We start from the raw sequence: 19,449 nt of genomic DNA, 5'->3' as shown, positions 1-19,449 counted from the left end.
TAAGTGCTGTAAGTGATCTGTGGGTAAGGAACAAACCTGGGGTGACATCGAATTGCTCCATCAGTGCGTCAAAAGTCAACAGTTCCCCATTACTGAACAAATTCCCCATTGTAGAGATGTTGTATGCGGCTAGCTTTGAAACCCCTGTTACATCATGCCCGACCGGGAGCGTATTTAGGCAGCACAACGGCATGTCCGGTGTATATGGGGGATTGGATCTTGTACGCTGTAAACTGTAAAATGCGCACCAACAGCTGTGCAGTACATGTAACTCTGATGGATTTATCACGCGTTGCCCTCTTGGGTTCGATAATATCCCCAGGAGGGTTTTGATGGAGTGCTCTGTGTGGTGTCCCATGGTCGTGTCTGACTGTGCTGTATGTAATGCCTTCCCCAGCCACTGTAGCTGGCATGCCAGATAGTATAAATCAACATCCAGTGCTGTCATCCCTCCCTCCACTATGGGCTGTTGGAGTTTATGTAATGCCAACCTATGTCTTCCCGTCCCCCAATAAAACTAGTTAGAATGGAGGAACGAGTAGAGGCAGTGTCGAGAAGCAGGACATTAAGCTAGGTAGAGCTATCATTTTTAATAGCGCTATTCTTCAGGCCGCCAATGGAAGTAGCGTCTTCCAGAACTGGACATCTGTTTGCAACTTCCAGATCACTCTATTCGCATTTCCCTCCAAGAGGTCCCCGGGTTTGTGATAAATGTTTACAGCCAGATAACGGAAAGTGGAAGAAGTCCACTCAAGGCCTAGTGTGTTCCTCACCCTTGGTGTCCTCTCCTGGAGTGGAAAAATGTGGGACTTCTGCCAGTTAATACGAAGTCCTGACAATTCTCTAAACTTCTCCAGCCGGGCAATTGCTCCTGACAGTTCTTTGTCCGCATTGTCTAGAAAAAGTATCATATTATCCATATATAGTGTGATTTGATGAGACCGACCCTCAATGCGTAGTCCCTATAGTAACTGCCAGTTCTTGCTACCTGCGCCAGTGGTTCCATCGCAATGGCAAATAATAGAGGCTAGAGAGGACAACCTTGTCTGGTGCCCCTGCTGACCTCCTATGCCCTTGAGATTATGCCCCCCATGCGAACGCGGGCAGTGGGTGTTGTATATAACAGCTTAGTCAACTTAATGAATCCCCCGGCCCAGGCCCATCGGCGTTATTACAAGCTCCAGATAATGCCATCAAAGACTGTCAAATGCTTTCTCAATGCCCACTGCTATAATTGCTGTGGTTCGTAGGTTGGGGGATTGTGACTGTATTATTTTAGTCAGTCATCTGATGTTAAGGGCAGTGCTACGATGCAGGATGAACCCTGTCTGATCTCTATGAATCAGCATTTGCATATGAGGCATAAGTCTTGTGGCTAGGATCCGTCTGAGTATTTCATAATCCATGTTGAGCATGTCAATGGACAGTACGAGCATATGTCAGTGGCGGGACGTCCTGGTTTCAACAGAGGTAGTACTATAGCTTTGTTTGTGGATGGGGCAGAACTCAAGTTTGCAGCACCTCTGAGTAGAGTGCGCTGAGTTGTGTAGCTAGGAGGTCTATATAGGCACTGTAAAACTCCACAAGTAGTTTGTCTGCGCCGGGTACCTTTCCTCTAGCCATCCCCCCCTGCTGTGGCTATGTCTGTGGGGGATATTGGTTCCTCCAGTGCTTGCTGAGCCTCTTCCCTCAATTCAGGAAGATGAAGGCCCTCTAAACACTGCAATTGTGCTGGGTTTAAGGCCTCTTGTGGGGGGGCATATAGTAATGAGTAATAAGTAATAAATCTAGTGTTGATATCCCCTTGCCAGTAGAGTCTCTTCCCTGTTGGGTCCTCAATCTCCATCACCTGAGAATGTTGTCTCAGCGGGGCTGAGAACCAGGCCAGTAACGCCCCTGCCTTGTCCCGCTCTGCGTGCTGTCTGGAGATATACTTTTTGTAATCAAAGCATTGCAGTTTTTCAGTTGCCAATGCAACCTTTTCCCTAGTTTCAGTAATAAGAGGGGACAACTCCGGAGCCCCAGGTCTCTTATGTTCTAGTTCTCTAAGTTCTTCCTCGTACTTTCCAATCGCCCCCTCGAAAGACCTCCTGACCCCGACCACTTCCGCCATGCACTGACCTCTGATAACCGTTTTAAAAGCCTTCCATTCTAGTGCGCAGGTGGATGCAGTGCCCTGGTTACGTTCAAAGTATTCTCTAATTGGGTCCTTGATGGATTGTCTGAAGGCGCTATCTTCCAGTTATTCTACTCTAAATCGCCAATCCGGTACTGGGGGTGATCCCTTTTCCAGGCTAGCATAAGCAGTAGAGGGTTGTGGTCAGATACCGTGTGGCAGAGATATTCGGCTTCTATTGCTGTGCTATTTACTTCAGGCGATGCCAGAAGAACATCTAATCAAACATGTAAGTCATGTATAGGCGAGTAAAAGGAGTAATTTCGCTCCCGAGGGTGAAGGTGTCTCTGGCAGTCCGTGAGGTCCCAGTGTTGTTGCCAGTTGGTGAAAATCTCAGCCGTCCCATGAGTGGGAGAGTGTTGCAGAGATCTATCCAACTTCGTATCTGCATTACAATTAAAATCTCCACCTATTATGGTTGCCTGAGTGAGGTGCAATCCGAGCGTATGAGACAGGTTGTTTAGGAAGGTGCCTTGATCCTGATTATGCGCATAAATTCCTCCCATTGTAATATCCCTACCCTCCAGTATACTGGACACCAGGACATAGCAGCCTTCCTTGTCTATAACTACATAAATTTTTTTGAACGGTACTCCCTGTCCTATCCACACCAGGACCCCTCTCGTGTAAGCCGAGTAAGCTGTGGCGTAGACCTGACATACAGCTTAGCTATAGCCTTAACCTCCTTATCTGTTAAGTGTGTTTCCTGGAGGATTGCTATATGCACTCCCTGTCTCTTGAGTTGACTATAGATTTTATATCTTTTATTCATTCTAATCAATGCCCTAACATTCCAGGTAAGGAATTTGTAATTAAGAGGTCTATCCATAGTCTGTGTGTAAGTGTGGTGTACCTATCTTTTTTTTTGCCCCGGGTGGCCAAGTTTTGCAAGTCAATGAAGATATTCCTGCCTGTAGTAATAAATGAGATGGAGCTGATACTACTAGTGGTGACCGAACAATGAGAAACAAAACAAATTCCACAATACCCCAACTCCCTCTCCCCAGGACCGGCATCAGAACTATCTCCGTCCAAACCTTCATAAACAGTTTTAACATTGTAGTTGGGGGCGAAGTGCGAAAGACCAAGAGCAGGTCCTGAGGCCCCTATCCCATCATCTAGTTGTGCAGAGTTGTCCATTATTACCCGGCCCCAGCATTGAGAGTTCAGGTGCAATGTTGTAGTTGAACGAGTGGAGGCACCTTCTTGCTAGGCTGTATAGTGTTTGTATGGGTTCCTATTGATCAGGGATGCATAATTATGATTCATCTAGTGCCATCGGAAGTGGACTGGTAGGCAAGTTCAATCCCTCCTTCCAAGAAGAGTTGATGGTGACGGTGAAGGATGGCGTTTATCATAGGATTTCCTGTGAGGTCACCGGGGTTACTTTCGACAGGATGTCTGAGGTGTCACAGGACAAGCAGGAAGCGCTAACAAACGTAGAATCTTGGTCAGAAAGTTTCACAGAGGGGTGCGAGGAGCCAGGTCCCCCCCGTTTAAAGATGCTGCGCGTTTACTGCATCACACATTTCCTGTAATGCTTGGCTGCGTAGGGGTGCTGCAAGTGTCAACAGCTTCCCATTTTTTCTTTGTGCCCCCGTTTGCATCCGTGTTGTGCTTTCCAGGGTCTTTTCCGATTCAGGGCCAAGTGATTCCAGCCATTCTGGCACCTATTGCGGCATAGTGAAGAAAAGTGTGTTGTTGTTTGTGGTGATTTTCAGTTTAGCGGAGAATTGCATGGCATACCGGATGCCTCGTTCTCTTAATTTTTGCTTGATCTCGGCAAAAGAAGCACTTTGCTTTTGAGTGTCTCTAGTAAAGTCCAGAAATATAATTATCAGCTGATCCCCCATTTTAATTTCCCCTTTCAGTCTTGCCTGTGTCATTATAAAATCTCTGTCCTCGAAATGAAGCAGTTTAGCAATGATCGGACGTGGTCTCGCTCCCGGAGCCGGGGGCCTTGCCGGCACTCTGTGTGCCGGTTCAATTGCGAAATATTGCGATAGGCCCTCTGGGGCCACTGCATTGCGTATCCATTGTTCCAGATATGTTTCCATATTAGGTGCTTCCTGTTCCACTTTTTCTGGGAAACCAACCAGTCTTAGATTACTTCTCCGTGCTCTGTTTTCAGCGTCTTCTGTCCATGCCTCTAGAGTTTTAATTTGTGATGTTAACTCGGACACGTTTTTAGTTAGCTTCTGACATTTTGGGGCAAGTTGTTCCAGGGATTTTTCATTTGTAACAACTCTGTCTGTTAGTCGGCGATGGTCATCCCTAAGGAGGGTCAAATCTACAGAGAATGTGTCAATTTTAAGTTCTGGGGCATCTCAGGATGCCTGTATCGCTTGTAATATGGCATCTAGGGTGGTCTCCTGGTGCAAGGCCCTGTTCAGCTCGCCGTCATCTCTGTCCGTCTGGGGTCCTACTGTCACTCCACCACCCGGGCCATCTCGTTTTTTCGGCTTACCCATGGCTGTGCCCGCTTCTATCTTACTTGGGACTGGCGCCTCTTCCCAAATTAGCCCAGGCCTCTGTGTGAGTGTGCATTTTCAATGACACGCTGCCCGGTTCTGCGCCTCTCTAGTGGTCAGCCCCACACACTGTGGGTCCATCAGTCAAAGCAACTATTTTCAAGGTGTGGCGAGGGTCCCACTATTTCCCGTCCCCTTGGGTGAGGCACCAGCAGCCTGGTACTTTCCGCAGGTGCAATGCGAGCGTTCTTGATAACAGTCACAAAGTTGTATTGAACTGCGAATCTCTTTATTCAGGCCCAGCACCAGCACTTTCAAGTTAGGGCCCTTGGGAGTTGTTGCAGCCTCTTCTGCACGAGTGTTCAAGAGTTATGAAGCTCCAGCACGCCTTTGTCCACACTAGCCCTGCCGTCAGTCACTCAGGGGCACGGGCGAGAGGGTGATCACTGCTCTGCTTCCAATGAGTCCTGGATTGTCGGCCCCTTTTGTTGACAGTTCCTCGTTGTGCCCCAGGGGTTCGGCGACCCGCCTCTGGGTCCAGGCCCCGCCGCGGAGGTTTCACTGTTTACTGTCGGACCGCTGCCATTTTGTCGAGCAGTCGCTCGTCGCGGATCGCGTGTTTAATCGCTCCAAATCTGTGCCAAATCCCTTGTAACCTAGTTTTCGCTGCTCAAGGCAAAAAAAACACAAGGCTAGTAAGGGTGAAAGATGCCGCACCTACGTAGAGTGACAACCAGTATAGCGGAAAAATTTCAATGAAGTGAGAAGCCGGTGCCAGGTGGTCGGGTGCCTTACTACCCTAGTAGGCACAAATATGTGTACCAAGGTGCACAATAACATCAAAAGCAATATGACCACGGCACACAGAAATGTACAATCCAAATTCGTATTGAGGAAAAGTATCCCTGGTAGTAAGATTCAGGATGTGGAGAACAAAATATGAAGGTCCCAAGTTGGTATTGCACAGTGTCTTTAATCGTAGGCACAGTTTGCCACAGGATTATGTTGTCTTCGAGATAAAGCCAACACGTGTTTCGTCACTCAGGTAACTTCATCAAGGCCGCAAAACAGTAATCAATGCAAACTAGTATGTAAAAGTACCCGTAGGCGAGTAGGCCTAATCTGTGTCTACAAAAGATTAGTGCCTGTCTTTTGCTACCGACAAGTGATCAAACATGCACATCCATGTGAGTAGAGAAAAGGCAGGCATAGCAACCAGAAATGGTAGGTGGGAACCCTACTTGGTTGTGTAGAGGAGGGAGAAAAATGAGGAGGAGAAAGAAGTAAAGAAAAGAGAGAGGACACCTTGCCGTAAGAATGTGATAAGGTGTAAAAAAATGTTTTATATAAAAATCCCTAATTGACGTGTTACACGCGTGAAGTAAAGTGTATGGTATACTGTGCTCCATGGAGTCCAAGTTGGGCCTACCTAAAAGGTGAGGCACAGAGTGCTAGAGAATAAGTATGGAAAAAGAAAGATAGTATATTAAAGGAGTGCTCATAGAAGGACTCCTGGTAAGGACAGAGTAGAACTTGTAAAGAGGGCAGAAAAAGGGAGCGTAAAGGAGGAGAGGGTTGAAATTGGAATCATACCTGGGCCGTCCGGCCAAGGGAATGAGTATTGGAGAAAACCGATGATAAGGTAAGTGGGTCTTATGTAGTAGATACAAATCTGAAAAAAACGGTATTGAACCAATGAGGGATAGTAACTCAACTATAACAAGTCAGAGTACAAAGAAAAAATTGTTGCGTTGGATTGCAGGCTAGATATATGAGAGTCACAGCTTGATATTACCTTGTGGTATGGATTGTGTGTAGGAGGAAATAGCTCACGACAGTCGGTATGTAGGAATCCAGTAGTAGCAGGGTAAATTAGCGAGGCCCTGATAAGCCTTGGGTCGAGACCCTGCATGAGTAAAAAACTTAGAATTAGGATAAAGTATTGAAGTAATCAGACGGAAATGAACTGTGAAGATGGCGTGCAGGGAAACCCCTAAAGTTAAGAGAGCAACCTGTTGAGTTAGAAGTAGTGCGCGTATAGGCGGGGAACAGTAGGTAGAGTAGCAGTAAGAAAAAGACGGCAGTCCCAAAACAAAATGCGTGGTCCAACCATTCTAAAGCACATTTAAACGTATTGGAAATGTGAAAGCTAGCGTATCTAGCTCTAAGTTAAATCAGCGTCATATAGCCATGCTAAGTGTATGGTAAATCAAATCCCCAGGGACACCACCTGCCACCCTCGCCCACCGCTGGAGGACACCCATGGATAGGGGGACCCATCCCAGGTAGGTACAGGTAAATTGAGGTAAGTATAATGTTTTATTTTTTTTAAGTGCCATATGAGGGCCTAACTTGGGCCCCCCCTACATGCCACTGTGCCCCCGGCCATACCCAGTGGACTAAAGTCCCCTGGCCATGGCCATTGGTCAAGGGGGCATGACTCCTGTCTTTGCTAAGACAGGAGTCATTGCAATGGGGGTTGTGCATCAAAAAATGGCGCAAGTCCGGTTTGAGCCATGATTTTTTACTCAAACCTGAATTACAACCCCCATTTTCCCCTAAACCGGCGCTGCCTGGTTTGAGTAGTTTTTTTACTCTGACCAGCCCGCAGCGCCGGCCAACATTAATCCTTAAATAAGGCGCCCACCTGGCGCGTAGGAATGGCGTTAGCCGGCGGTATATTTATTGGCGCCGGCGCTGATTTATGTAAAAAAGTATAAATATGGGCCTCAGTGTGTCTCTGAAAACCTGCACCTTTCTTCTTATTGGGATTTCTTTAAAGGAAGGATCTGCAGTTGGGTGGCAAGAACATATATAAGTACATTTCTACTGTGCATTCAACTGTTCAGGCATTCATATTTACCCAATTCTATCATTCTCCTAACCAGGATCTTTTGAAAGACTAGCCTCCCACTAAGAGAACAATATTAACTTAATATCTTCTTTTTCCCAGGATTCAGAGGTTTCCAAGTGTTGGAAAATGGGTTATTGGTAGGGCAGGTAGGTACCTACACCTAGCAACAAGCCACTAACCTCCACCTAGGTACAGTTAGGTCTCAGTAAATTAATCCCAGCTCAACCCTTGGTAGCTTGGCAACGAGCGTCAAGGCTTAATTTAGGAGACAAAGTGTAAAGCATTAAAATATCACAAAACAGTAATTAAATAAAACACAGGAAACAGTTTAAAAATCCAAAACCAATTTATAAAAATAGTTTATATTTTTATCTTTAAAATGACACAAAAACGATTAAAATCGGTTCAGGGGAACCGGAGATATGAATTTTTAAAGAATTATTACTTTTCTAGCGCTTAGAAACAAAAAGCGCCAATCGGGTCATCTGGTTGCACCTCGACCGGGGCAAAGTCAAACTTTCAGGCCGACCGCGATGGAGCCCTGCTCGGCTACAGGTCGCGGGAGGCCTCGGTTAAAAAGTTACCTTCTGACTTAGTCTTTATTTTGAAGTTTTTCTTCACCGGGACGAACCTGCCAGGTGAATCCGACCTCCTGGAGCCCTTGTCCGGATACGCGATGTGGGTTTCCTCGGTGAAGACTTTTACCTTCGGACTTAGTCGTTTTTTCGAGATGAAAATCCTTCGACCGGGGTAAACCTGGATCTTGATCCGACGTCCATGGAGCCCTTCTCGGATACGATGGCTGGGAGGTCCCGGTCAACTTTTTACCTTCGGACTTAGTCTCTTTTTTGGATGTTTTTCTTTACCGGGACGAACCACGAAGTCAGGCCGGGTCACGGTTGAGGCAAGCCGGCTAGAATTTCCGCGGCGGGTCGGTCCCTCTCTGGAGCTTTTTTCCAAAAATTCTCAAATCTTTTCCAAACTTCTGGGACTTCACCCAGATGTTCTTTTAAGGTTCTTTTGGGGTCCACAGCTCACCCCAAGGGTCCAGAAGTTCTGTGATGGTCCTTGGGGGGTGCGGACTTCAACTCCCAGAATGCACCTGGCGCAAACTCCTTTTTTGCCACTGGACAGTGGTCAGCTGGTCGTTTTCTTCAGGAGTTGGTGCAGGGGACTCTGGTTAGCAATTTTTCACCTGTAGCAAACAGGGAGTCCCTCCTTGAACCAGTTGAAGCCAGGCAAAGTCCTTCTTGTGGTGAAGCCCAAGTGTGCAGCTGGTGCAGTCCTTCTGAGTGCAGGTTTCAGGTGCAGGCCAGGGGTCCAGCAGGGCAGTCCTTCTTCTCCTTAAGTTCTTTCTTCTTGAAATTTGGTGGGGATCTGAGGTGTGGGGGCAGGTCTGCCAGTTTTATCCTTGTTCCTGGGTGAAAAGCAGGGGGGCCCTGGTTCTCCAATCAGGGACAGGGTCGTCCCCCTGTGATGACCACTTCCTGGGAAGTGTGGCAAAAATGCATCCCAGAAGGCAACAGTCTCCAAAAATCCAACATGGATGAATCTGATTTTTGGAGGTTACATCTGGCTGAGCCCACCCACTGGTGTGGCTAAAAATCATAAACACACCCCTCTCCTGCCCTCTCCTAATCTAATCAAGGGGGCACCTAATTGTCTGGGGTTGCAGGATGTGGGGGTGTTGCTGGGTGCTCCAAATGTCCTTCTCTGCCTTTGAAGACCAGTTTGGCAGCCCTCCCCCTTCCTGCCTCACCATCTGCTGAGGGGAGATTCTCTCCCCCAAGCACATTCCTTTGTGTGAAGCCAGGCCACTTCACACCTCATCAAGGCAGCCTGGCAGAAGCTGCTGCAGGCTGGCCAATCAGAGCACAGCAGCAAAAACAATGCAGAGCTGAAATTGGCAACTTTTTAGGTAAAGTCTAAACTTTTTACCTGGACAAGTTATATTAAATCCAACAACTGGAAGTTGTGGGATTTATTACAACAATCAATTTGATACCAAATTCTTGGTATGTAACATTTAAGGAGACTTTAAAATTTAAAATAAAGTCTGCCCATTCTAGCCTATGAAGGCCATTTACTTCAATGAGGGAAAAACGAATTTGGCTGTTTTTACCTCACCAGGGCTTATAAATCTATTTTTATAAAGTCCCTGCTTATAGTTACATGGCACCCAGCCCTAGGGGCACATAGGGCACACCTTAGGGGTGACTTATATGTAAAAATAAGGTAGTTTAAGACTTTGGAAGTACCTTTAATTCCAAAGTCGAATTTGCATATAACTTTAATTTAAAAGCAGCCAGCAAAGCAGGCCTGCCTTTAAAATGACACTGGGCACCTCAGCAGTGCACCGAGGTGTGCACCACCTATGCTGTGGTCCCTAAACCTACATGCCCTACCATATACTAGGGACTTATAGGTAGGTTAACTTAGCCAATTATAATTAGCCTAATTTGCATATTGATTTTACACAGAGCACAGGCCGTGGGACTGGTTAGCAGTACCCAGGGCACCATCAAAGTCAGGAAAACACCAGCAAAAAGAGGAAAATGGGGCAAAAAGTTATGGGGCCTCTGCAATCAGCCCTGTTTTCTCACACCAAGGCTCTCTGGAGAACAGTTCAAAAGTTCACAAATATACAAATTACTAATGTATTTTACAGGAAAAGAAAACTCCTTCTCAAGGTTCAGTTTTCTCAATCACAGTCTCTAGGAATTAGTCTGAGCACTGAGGTTTGTCTCTAAGACTGACAAGTCTGCAAAGCAAAGAGTTCTTGAATATATATGTACATATATACATTGGCAAGTCTGGAAATCATACACAAGGATTCCTTACTGCAGTTGCTTGAAGTTCTGTTGATAGCCAGTTGTTTGAAGAAGGAAAAAATTCAGCTTCTTCAAAAGGGAAAAAGTAGCTGGTGTGCACACCATAACAAGCAAAATAATTAATTACTCAAAAATGGAGGAATTTTCTATGAAACGTAGTGCCTCAGGAACACTGCTCATTTTCCTCAGGATGACAGTTGAAGTGCAGGGCTCCCAGAGAGAAACAGCTGAAGGGAAGCTTCAGCACGAGAGTAAGGATGAAACACTAGAGCATTGACCTCACAAGGATTTGTGGTCACCATCTTGAGTGGCAGTTAAATCTGAGGAAGCTAGTTCTAAGAACAGCCTCTGCAAGAGCCACCAGGAGTGAGGACGCCGCTGCAACCAATGCGGGTACAAGGAAAAGGGGAATCGTTTTTGCAGAGAGAAGAACTTAACAATGCTGGCAATGGTTTTTGTGATACATTTGCCTGTTTGGACCTGTTTGGACCTGGTCCGGCCTACGGCCAGAGAAGCTGCCCATTTACTCCATTGACCAGAAAGGGCCTTACTCCCTACTCTTCAATCAACATGCAAACAGATTATCAGCAAAGACATCCAACTCTTGCATCACAAAAAGACCTCATACAGATAGCAATGTGTCATCAACCAACACAAAACCCCAAATACCACACATATACACATTTCCACCACAACTACAACAGTAAAACACCTTTGTACTCACAGCAAACACTACTCTATCCATTCCCACTAACACAACCTGCCATCACCCACACAACACAAAAAAAATTATACATTACTTTCAGCTATCCACGTACACACTCCCTGTTCACACAAACCAACAGCACTATCCTCTTTGCTCCCGCCAGACCCCCTTTTATCATGACAATACCTAAACCCAGCCTTCCAACACACCATCTACAAACACCCTTCACCTCTCTTCACCAGTTACACACAATCATACAATCCTCACACTCCACTTCACCACACGTATTACCTCCTCCATTCATCACAACTAACACAAACTCCCCTGACACAATTCCACCCACTCTTATACACCTCATACACTCATCTCCAAAACAAATCACCACCCCTGTTGTACTCTAATACCACTCACCAGCACTAACTCACATACAAATCCTTCACTACTACACAATATCCCCTCTCACTATTCCACAAAAACAATACAGACCACACACATCAGCACATCAAAATAACACAAACATTTATTATACTTTCCGTCAAACCCACTCCCACCCTCATGACTACACAAAGAATGCAAATCCTGACCAATCTTTACCGATACATTCTCACTCTTCACAAACATTTACCACAAGCACCACAACACAGCAACATTCATTCACCTGCCTCTCATCCATTGCACAATTTAGAGCCCTAACCCATAGTCCTTCCAAACGAAACAGACGCAAACAAAATAAACAACATGCCTCTCTTTACAACTTCACATCCCCTTGTCTATTGCATCATAAGGCTACCCTACAAAAAATGTACACTCTTCATGTCTCTCTCGGCCACCAAGTCCACCACCAACACACACAGACCCAACATAATGCCTCCTAAGCCTGCTGGAAGAGGAATACTAAATTGAAAAACAGGACTATTGTGACCCTAACACAGTTATCATAACTAACACTACACCTGCTACAAGCTCAAAGTATATTGCACACCCTTCTTCGAAACAAAACAACACCACCACTAACACACTTTTTCTAAACTGCCAGCTCATAAATGCTCGATAACTCTCAGAAAACAAGCACCACATCTATGACCTGCTCACAGACATGAAACCTGACTTACTATTCCTAACAGAGTCATGTTTGGCAGATAACATGGCCCCAGTGTTGCATGAAGCCATTCGCCCGGGCTATCAAACCCTCCCACACAACCGTATAGGCAAGAGAGGAGGTGGACTAGCTATCATATTCAAACAAGGAATAAATTGCAGTAAAACAGACAATATTTCCATACAAGGTTCTGAAGCCCTCCTCACCAGATGCCATCTTACTACAACTTCCTCCTGTAACTTTCTCCCCCTTAACAGACCTCTAACTAACAACTCAGCATTCCCAGATGCTTTTCTAGATACAGTCTCAAACCTTATTACATTATACTCAAACCTATGCATTCTTCAGGACCTAAATATTTGGTTTGACAAACCCAATATGCCCCATCCAAAAGCTATCACCACTGGCCTAATCGCATTGAGCCTCCATCAGAATGTACACAATCCCACACACATCGCTGAACACATCCTAGAGGTAATTTTTGCTAAGCCTGAACTAGTTATCGTTCATAGCATCACACCAATCACATAGTCAGACCACCACTTGATAACTTTCCAAAATAAAACACCACGAATCAACACAACCCACAACTATTTACATACATCGAACATGGAGCAAACTCAATTTTAATTACTTAGAAACACAACTAACAGCCAATACAAATCTAGATACAATTAATTCTATTTGAAAAACTTTAAGTGGCCACAGGAAGCTTTTGATATTCTAATACCACTCAGAAAAACTAAATAGGGCAAAAGAAAAACAACACCTTGGAGAAACACAGAACTTAAAGAGACAAAGCAACAAATCAGAAGGTTACAGCAGACCTGGCTCAAAACAAACAACATTCAAGACAAACCGCAGTTACGCAAACGTAACAAAATATACAAATCATCAATCTAAAAAGCTAAAAAGAAAGTACTAATCAGACAGAAGTCAAAATGCTAAGTCTGCAGACACATTGGACTCCAATTTAAAACAGTAGAAAACCATCAGCACCAACCCCTTTCCTAAAATCCCCACTAAGAATAAACCAACCCAGCTTCTACAGTCCTTCAAACAAATATCACAAGGTGAATTTATGGGTTTGGTCAAAGCAGGCTTTGCCCTTCTGACCCTTGTCCATCACACATCTCCAAGTATATTCTTTTATCTACTTCTGCTGCTACACCTGTAAGAAGAATCATCAACAACTCTTTAACTTCAGGAACTTTTCCTGAAGACCTGAAAAAGGCATACATACAACTGTTATTAAAGAAAACAAACCTAGACCCACAGGACTCCAACAACTACAGACCAATCACAAATGGACCTTTCCTGGGCAAACTGATAGAAAGAGCAACATTCACCCAGATGTCACAATTCATTGAAGATAATTCCATACTTTCAGACTACCAAACTAAATTCCGCCCAGGAAGAGGCACTGAATCAGCACTCAAAGCAACCTGGGATGATCTTAAAAATGCAGTTGACTGCAATGGATTTGCTGCACTACTTCTCTTGGACCTCTCGGCTGACTTTGATACATGACATCCTAATTCAAAGACTCCACGAAGCCAGCATAGAAGGGACTGCTCTCGACTGGATTACATCATACCCTCAATACAGAACTAATATTATCTCTTCTTCCCCCTTCTCATCCAGACCGTACCTCACAATAGCAGAGGCCCTCAAGGATCAATCATCTCACCTTTGCTTTTCAACAGCTACATGATATCATTACCAGAACTGATGAATGATGTTCAATTCACATGCTACAACTATGCAGATGACACACAAATACTACTTAAGTTGGAATGCCCCAAAGACATTGAAAACTCACATATCTTCATTTGCCTCAAAGATGTTGATCAGTGGATGACTTGGCGCCATCTCAAACTAAATGCCTCCAAAACGGAAATACTCATATGGGGTGACTGGAAAAATGATGACCCACTGTGCACCAGGCCTCACGATCTCGAACCACCTCCTCAATTGTCCAAGGAAATTAAAAGCATTTGAATTACCATGGACTCCAAGTTAACAATGAATGCCCAAGTGGACAAATTAGCACAAACAAGCTTCATCACTCTGAAGACTCTGCAACATATCTTCCCCCACCTCGGATTTCCACACGAGGTGCAGGCTCCATTCTCTCTTGTACTAAGCAAACTGGATTATGCCAATGGCCTCTACCATGGATCATCTCTATTATGAATAAAACTACAATGTATTTAGATCCCCACTGCCAGGCTAATATTACATGTAAAGCCACAAGCCCACATCTCCTCTGCCTTGAGAGCACTACACTGGTTACCCGTTGCCAGAAGATCCACCTTCAAGCTGCTTTGTATCACCCACAAAGCTATACATGGAACAGGACCACTTTTTATCAGAAACAAAATAACCAAATACATTCAACAAAGAAACCTCCGCTCAAGATTGGCATCCCACCTTAGAACACCACCATACAAGAAAAAGCCCATAGGTGGTACATCCTTCCCATTCAAGCAGCCAAACTATGGAATTCATTACCCCCAAAAATAAGATCCGCTGATAACTATCTGGTCTTCAGAAGAATACTCAGAAGTTGGCTCTTTGCTTCATAACCACCATATTCAAAGAGCAATGGACTGCATTTCCCTGTGTTGATAAATATTTTTAAACTGATTATGTGTATATTCTACATATGTATAGTTCTTTAGAAATATGTATCACTACTATGTCATAATAATAAATTACACACGGTTAAATAGGTATATGTATATATATATATATATGTATATATATATATGTGTGTGTGTATGCATGTGTGTTTGTATGTGTGTGTGTATATACGTATATATGTGTATGTTTTTCTATGCTTAACATGTTCATAGGTCTTTGCAGAGCTCCTAGATAAGTTGGTATATGAGATACTTATGAATCAGTGATCTCATTTATATCACACTTATCAAATGTTTTATTATCATGAGCATTTCACTATTAAAAAATTGAGGAAAGATAAATGTTAGAAATGTACAATTATTAATTAACTTCGAATATTACATATCTTGAAAGTCTGTGTTTATACAATACTACTTTTTTTCTCATATTATACCCATTATTATATTACATGAACATATATTCTCTTTTTATGTTTTTATATATCTATTTATTACTTTAGTCCTACTGTACTAGAGAGAAAAAAGAAAATAAAACCTATAAATAAAATTCAAATTATAAATAATTAATTAAAGTAAAGAAATGAATAAAGAAATTAAAGAAAAATTAAAATACTGATTAAAAAATGTATATATATAAACGAAATTATAAATAAATAAAAATAATATAAATGTACTCTCTGGTAAACTTTACTTTGTTTACCGATCACTATATGTCATGTCTCAATCAATCTATCCTCCATCCCCCACTCTGACTCAACCCAAACCCACTCTACTACTTTCATCTCCAAATTAATCCTGCCTAAGCTCTTCCCTCCTCTTCCACATCTAGCTCACTCAAAGCTCAGTTTACTACTATGATCTCCCATACAACCCTTCTAAATTCTCACTCATGTATCTCACCTTTGACATCCAACCCCTCGCTACTATGATCTCCCTAACCCTTTCCACAGGCTCTTCCCTCCTCCATCTCTCCTTTATTCATCCCAAGCCTCATCCTATTACTATAAACTCCCAATTAACACTTCTGGATTTTTCCCTCCTATATCCCTCCATTACTCAAGTCAATTCAACTAACAAACTCATATATCCTCTGCTGAAATTAACTCACAATAGTACTAAAACTGTACTCATATTTCCCTATAATAATCCTCCACTAATTTCTCTTGGGTTCTGGAGTAGCGTGCTACTCGCCAAAAAGTGCTTCTATGTCAGGGGTACTAAGCGCTTTATAAATACTATTACAATGCAATACAACACAATATTGGGTCTATAGTAACGGTAACTGTGTATAGAGGGCCTACCTGATGTATTCGTAATTTTGCTACTACCTACCTCCCATTTGTCACATTGGCCACCCCCTTTGAACAACATGCCTGGTGTGTACATACCAGCTGCTTGGCCCATTCTTGATTTTTAAAAAGGGATCTACATTATTCCCTCAGCAAATACGTTCCCAGTAATATTATGATTTGCGCCTCACAGTTTTGCAGTACTGCAGTATTTTCCCCATCTATACTTTGTCCTCACTCAGTTCACATTACACAATAAGATATATACTGGTGTTCATTTCTCTTTCTTTGTTTTCAATCTTCCATTTATATAATTTTTAGTGCATGCATCTCCCTCCCATCATCACCAGCATAGTTAAGTTTGTCCATACATTTTCCTAGGTCTCACTGATAGTCTTGAGTCCCCTGTGACATATCTGTTTAATAGTGAAGATGACCCTATTTACTCTCAGGGTCTTTTACTTTGAAGCAGTGGATAGAATGTGTTTCTTTACTTCATAACTTATAAAGTTCACCACATTTTTCCATTGGATTTTCCTACTGGTATTGTTCTTAGAGGGATTACATGGGACTCGCTGAATATCTTTCTTTAGGGCTATCATGCGATCTTTTAGGTGGATGGCTTTACTTAGCATATCTACTACAAATAGCTTCAAGTCATCCCCCTAGACGTCCTCCGGAATGTTTAAAATCCTGAAATTATTCCTACGTATATTGTTCTGCAGTCTTTCCAGTTTCTTCTGACTCTTTCTTTCTCTGCTACAATCTCAAGATGTCTTCAGTGCTTGTCTCCACCACACCTTTGAGCTCCTTTACTGCCTACTCAAGTACCTGTGTGGTTTGTAATAAAATATCTTACTTACTTTCCATCATCTCACTGGCCCCAGTATTTCTTTTACGTTGTCTTCTGATACTGAAAATACGGAAAACCTAGTTTTACCTTGTCTGTTAGAGAAAATATCAACTTTTCAATGTGCCCTTCAGCAGGGCCTAATACTCCTTTTTGTCTTTGTGACCTGATATCATTATCCTCTCTCCTTGCCTACTCTATATTACTTTTCTGATTTCTGTACTAATTAATGTTCCCAAGGTACTGGGATCTTTTTTCTGTAGTCATAGGTGCTACTTCCTCACCTGATTTGACTGACATTTACTCAGTAAATCTCCCTTGCCCACTAATGTCTGTCCTTTCTGCCCACTCTTAAGGTCTTAACAGGGCAATCTTGTTTTATTGCTTTCTGCTCATCTAGTTCCCAGTCAGCCCCGCCTCACACTTCTTTTGTCATTATACTTCTTAAACAATACTTTTTCTTAGGTTGTTTTGCCACATTCCTGTTTTGCCTATCCCTTTCCTGACACTTTGACAGTGGAAACCTTCTTATTTGCTTCCCTGCCGGTTCACTCTCTCCCGACTCTTACCTTCAAGAGGCTTCTCATGCTCTCTCTGCCTCTCACTTCTTCCAACATTGGTTTAACATTTGTGTTGTACTTTCCCACATCACAAAGCATCTAAGTATCTCCTGTACGCACAGTATGCATGTGTTGACTCTGCCGTAAACTTCCAGAAGAAGAATTTGTGCTACCTCTAAGTAGTCATGCCTCAACTCCTTAGGTCAGCCAATGAGGGAAGGCAACAGTCTCAGCCTCGTCACAGAGTGGGATGGGGTCAGTGAGACTGCTGACCCTACCTCATTCTGTGACAAAGTGTCACTGATTGACACTCGCCCTGGGTGCTTCAGGGCTTAAACCTGAAGCGCCCAGGTCAAAGTCAATGGGTGACGCTTTCCTCATCACCCAGGGGAGGGCCTCGAGACACCTTTGCTGAGCAGAGGAGGTCACGCCTATAGGAGCTGTGACCTCCTCAGCCCAGCAAAGTTCAACTTAGGCAGCCAGGAGTCTGCGCAAATCGTGCATGTCTCACGCCTGGCTGTCTGAGCTGAAAATGAAGAGTGTCTGTCAGGCTGATCTTTGTTCAGGCTGACAGACACTCTTCATGAGGGGCAACAGTTGGGGAAGTGTGGCCCCTCCACCCTAAAGGAAGGCCGCACCTGCATATGTGGTGAACCTGCCCCCACATTCAGAGATACTGGGGAGAGATTCTGAAATGCATTCGCCAGATTATGGGCACTGAGCTCCCACTCAATCCGCTAGTTGTGTTTGTGTGATCCAAGAGTTGCCCTATGTTTGCATAAACAACCCCTATCAGTAAAATAATTTCTCAGCTTCTGATTGGTGCTTGATTGTCTTTGGCCCAGGTATGGAAGCAAACTGATATACCCCTTATGCATGTGTGGTGGGGTAAGATATGGCCTATTTATGCTATGGAGAAAGTTTAATCTATTATCCATGATTCACAAACAAAATTTCATAAAGTTTGGAAGGCTTTTGTGATTGTGGGGTGGATTTCTTGGCTACTTGTCCTCCTGCACTGATTCACAGGGCCGGCCTCCAGGTGGTTGCGCAAGAAGCCCATGCCTCACCCTGAGGACACACCTATAGGGGGCCAAAAGGGAAGGTGGTAATGGGGATGGGGCGAACAGGGTGGTTGTTAGAATGTATAGACACTGTTTTAGACTGGCAGCTGATGTATGTCATAAGAGTTATGCACATTTGGGATGCTGATTTGTGTTCTCCCTATTAGCTGTTATTTTTGTGTATTTTGTGCTGAAAAAATAAATAAATATAATGTTAAAAAAAGAAAGGAACCAATGTAGATTTCTAGGTTACAAACTGATTTAAGAAAAGCAGGGTTATACTGATAAGCAACTCCTCTTAGGAACACAGGCAAAGACAACTGCTATTGGTTCTCCTACCTACAGGGAATGAGGAAATACTGGTGGTGCGCCGCACAGTATTGCCTGCTATGCAGCCTTCAGCTTGTAATGCTACATTGTTCCCATTTCCTCTCACCCTTCTTCTAAAAATGATTTGTGGAAGTGTTTTTCAGATCGATTGGTTATTCATAGTGACTTTGTTTTCTACTTTAAAAAATTGGCCAGCTTAGCCTGTCATCTCGGTTATCCTAAACATTGCTTTTGCTAGACAAACTGGCTCTTATCAAAATAAAAAGGTATTTTGATTTTTGTACATGTTTGTAAAAAAAAACAGCCCTGGGATGCAGCTCGTGGGTAGAACAATTCACCTCTTATAACTATAATAATAAAGATTCAGATGGAGGAGAAATAGAATTGCAAGTAGGTAACTGTTACTTAGTAATTAGAGGCTAGTGAACGCACAGTGTTTTAGTGAGGAGCCAAACATAGTGAAGACCAATTGAAGGTTCTGTGCATTGGCGCTTAAGACCCCCATCCACTTGAGGTACAGTCTAGTCTTCTGCAGTTGCGAGCAGGGTTAAAAAAAGTTAAGACTTTCAAAAAT

General features: G+C 43.6%; 1 protein-coding gene across 1 annotated transcript in view; it reads left to right on the top strand.

Annotated features, from left to right (window-relative positions):
- LOC138284410 (intestinal mucin-like protein) overlaps positions 1-19,449 on the top strand; it is a 329,644-nt gene that overhangs the window by 154,607 nt on the left and 155,588 nt on the right. The window lies entirely within an intron of this gene.

The sequence above is a fragment of the Pleurodeles waltl genome, chromosome 3_1 (assembly GCF_031143425.1).
Source record: "Pleurodeles waltl isolate 20211129_DDA chromosome 3_1, aPleWal1.hap1.20221129, whole genome shotgun sequence".
Classification (NCBI taxonomy): Eukaryota; Metazoa; Chordata; class Amphibia; order Caudata; family Salamandridae; genus Pleurodeles; species Pleurodeles waltl.
Note: the sequence above shows the minus strand (reverse complement) of the source record. Positions and strands in the feature narration are given on the sequence as shown.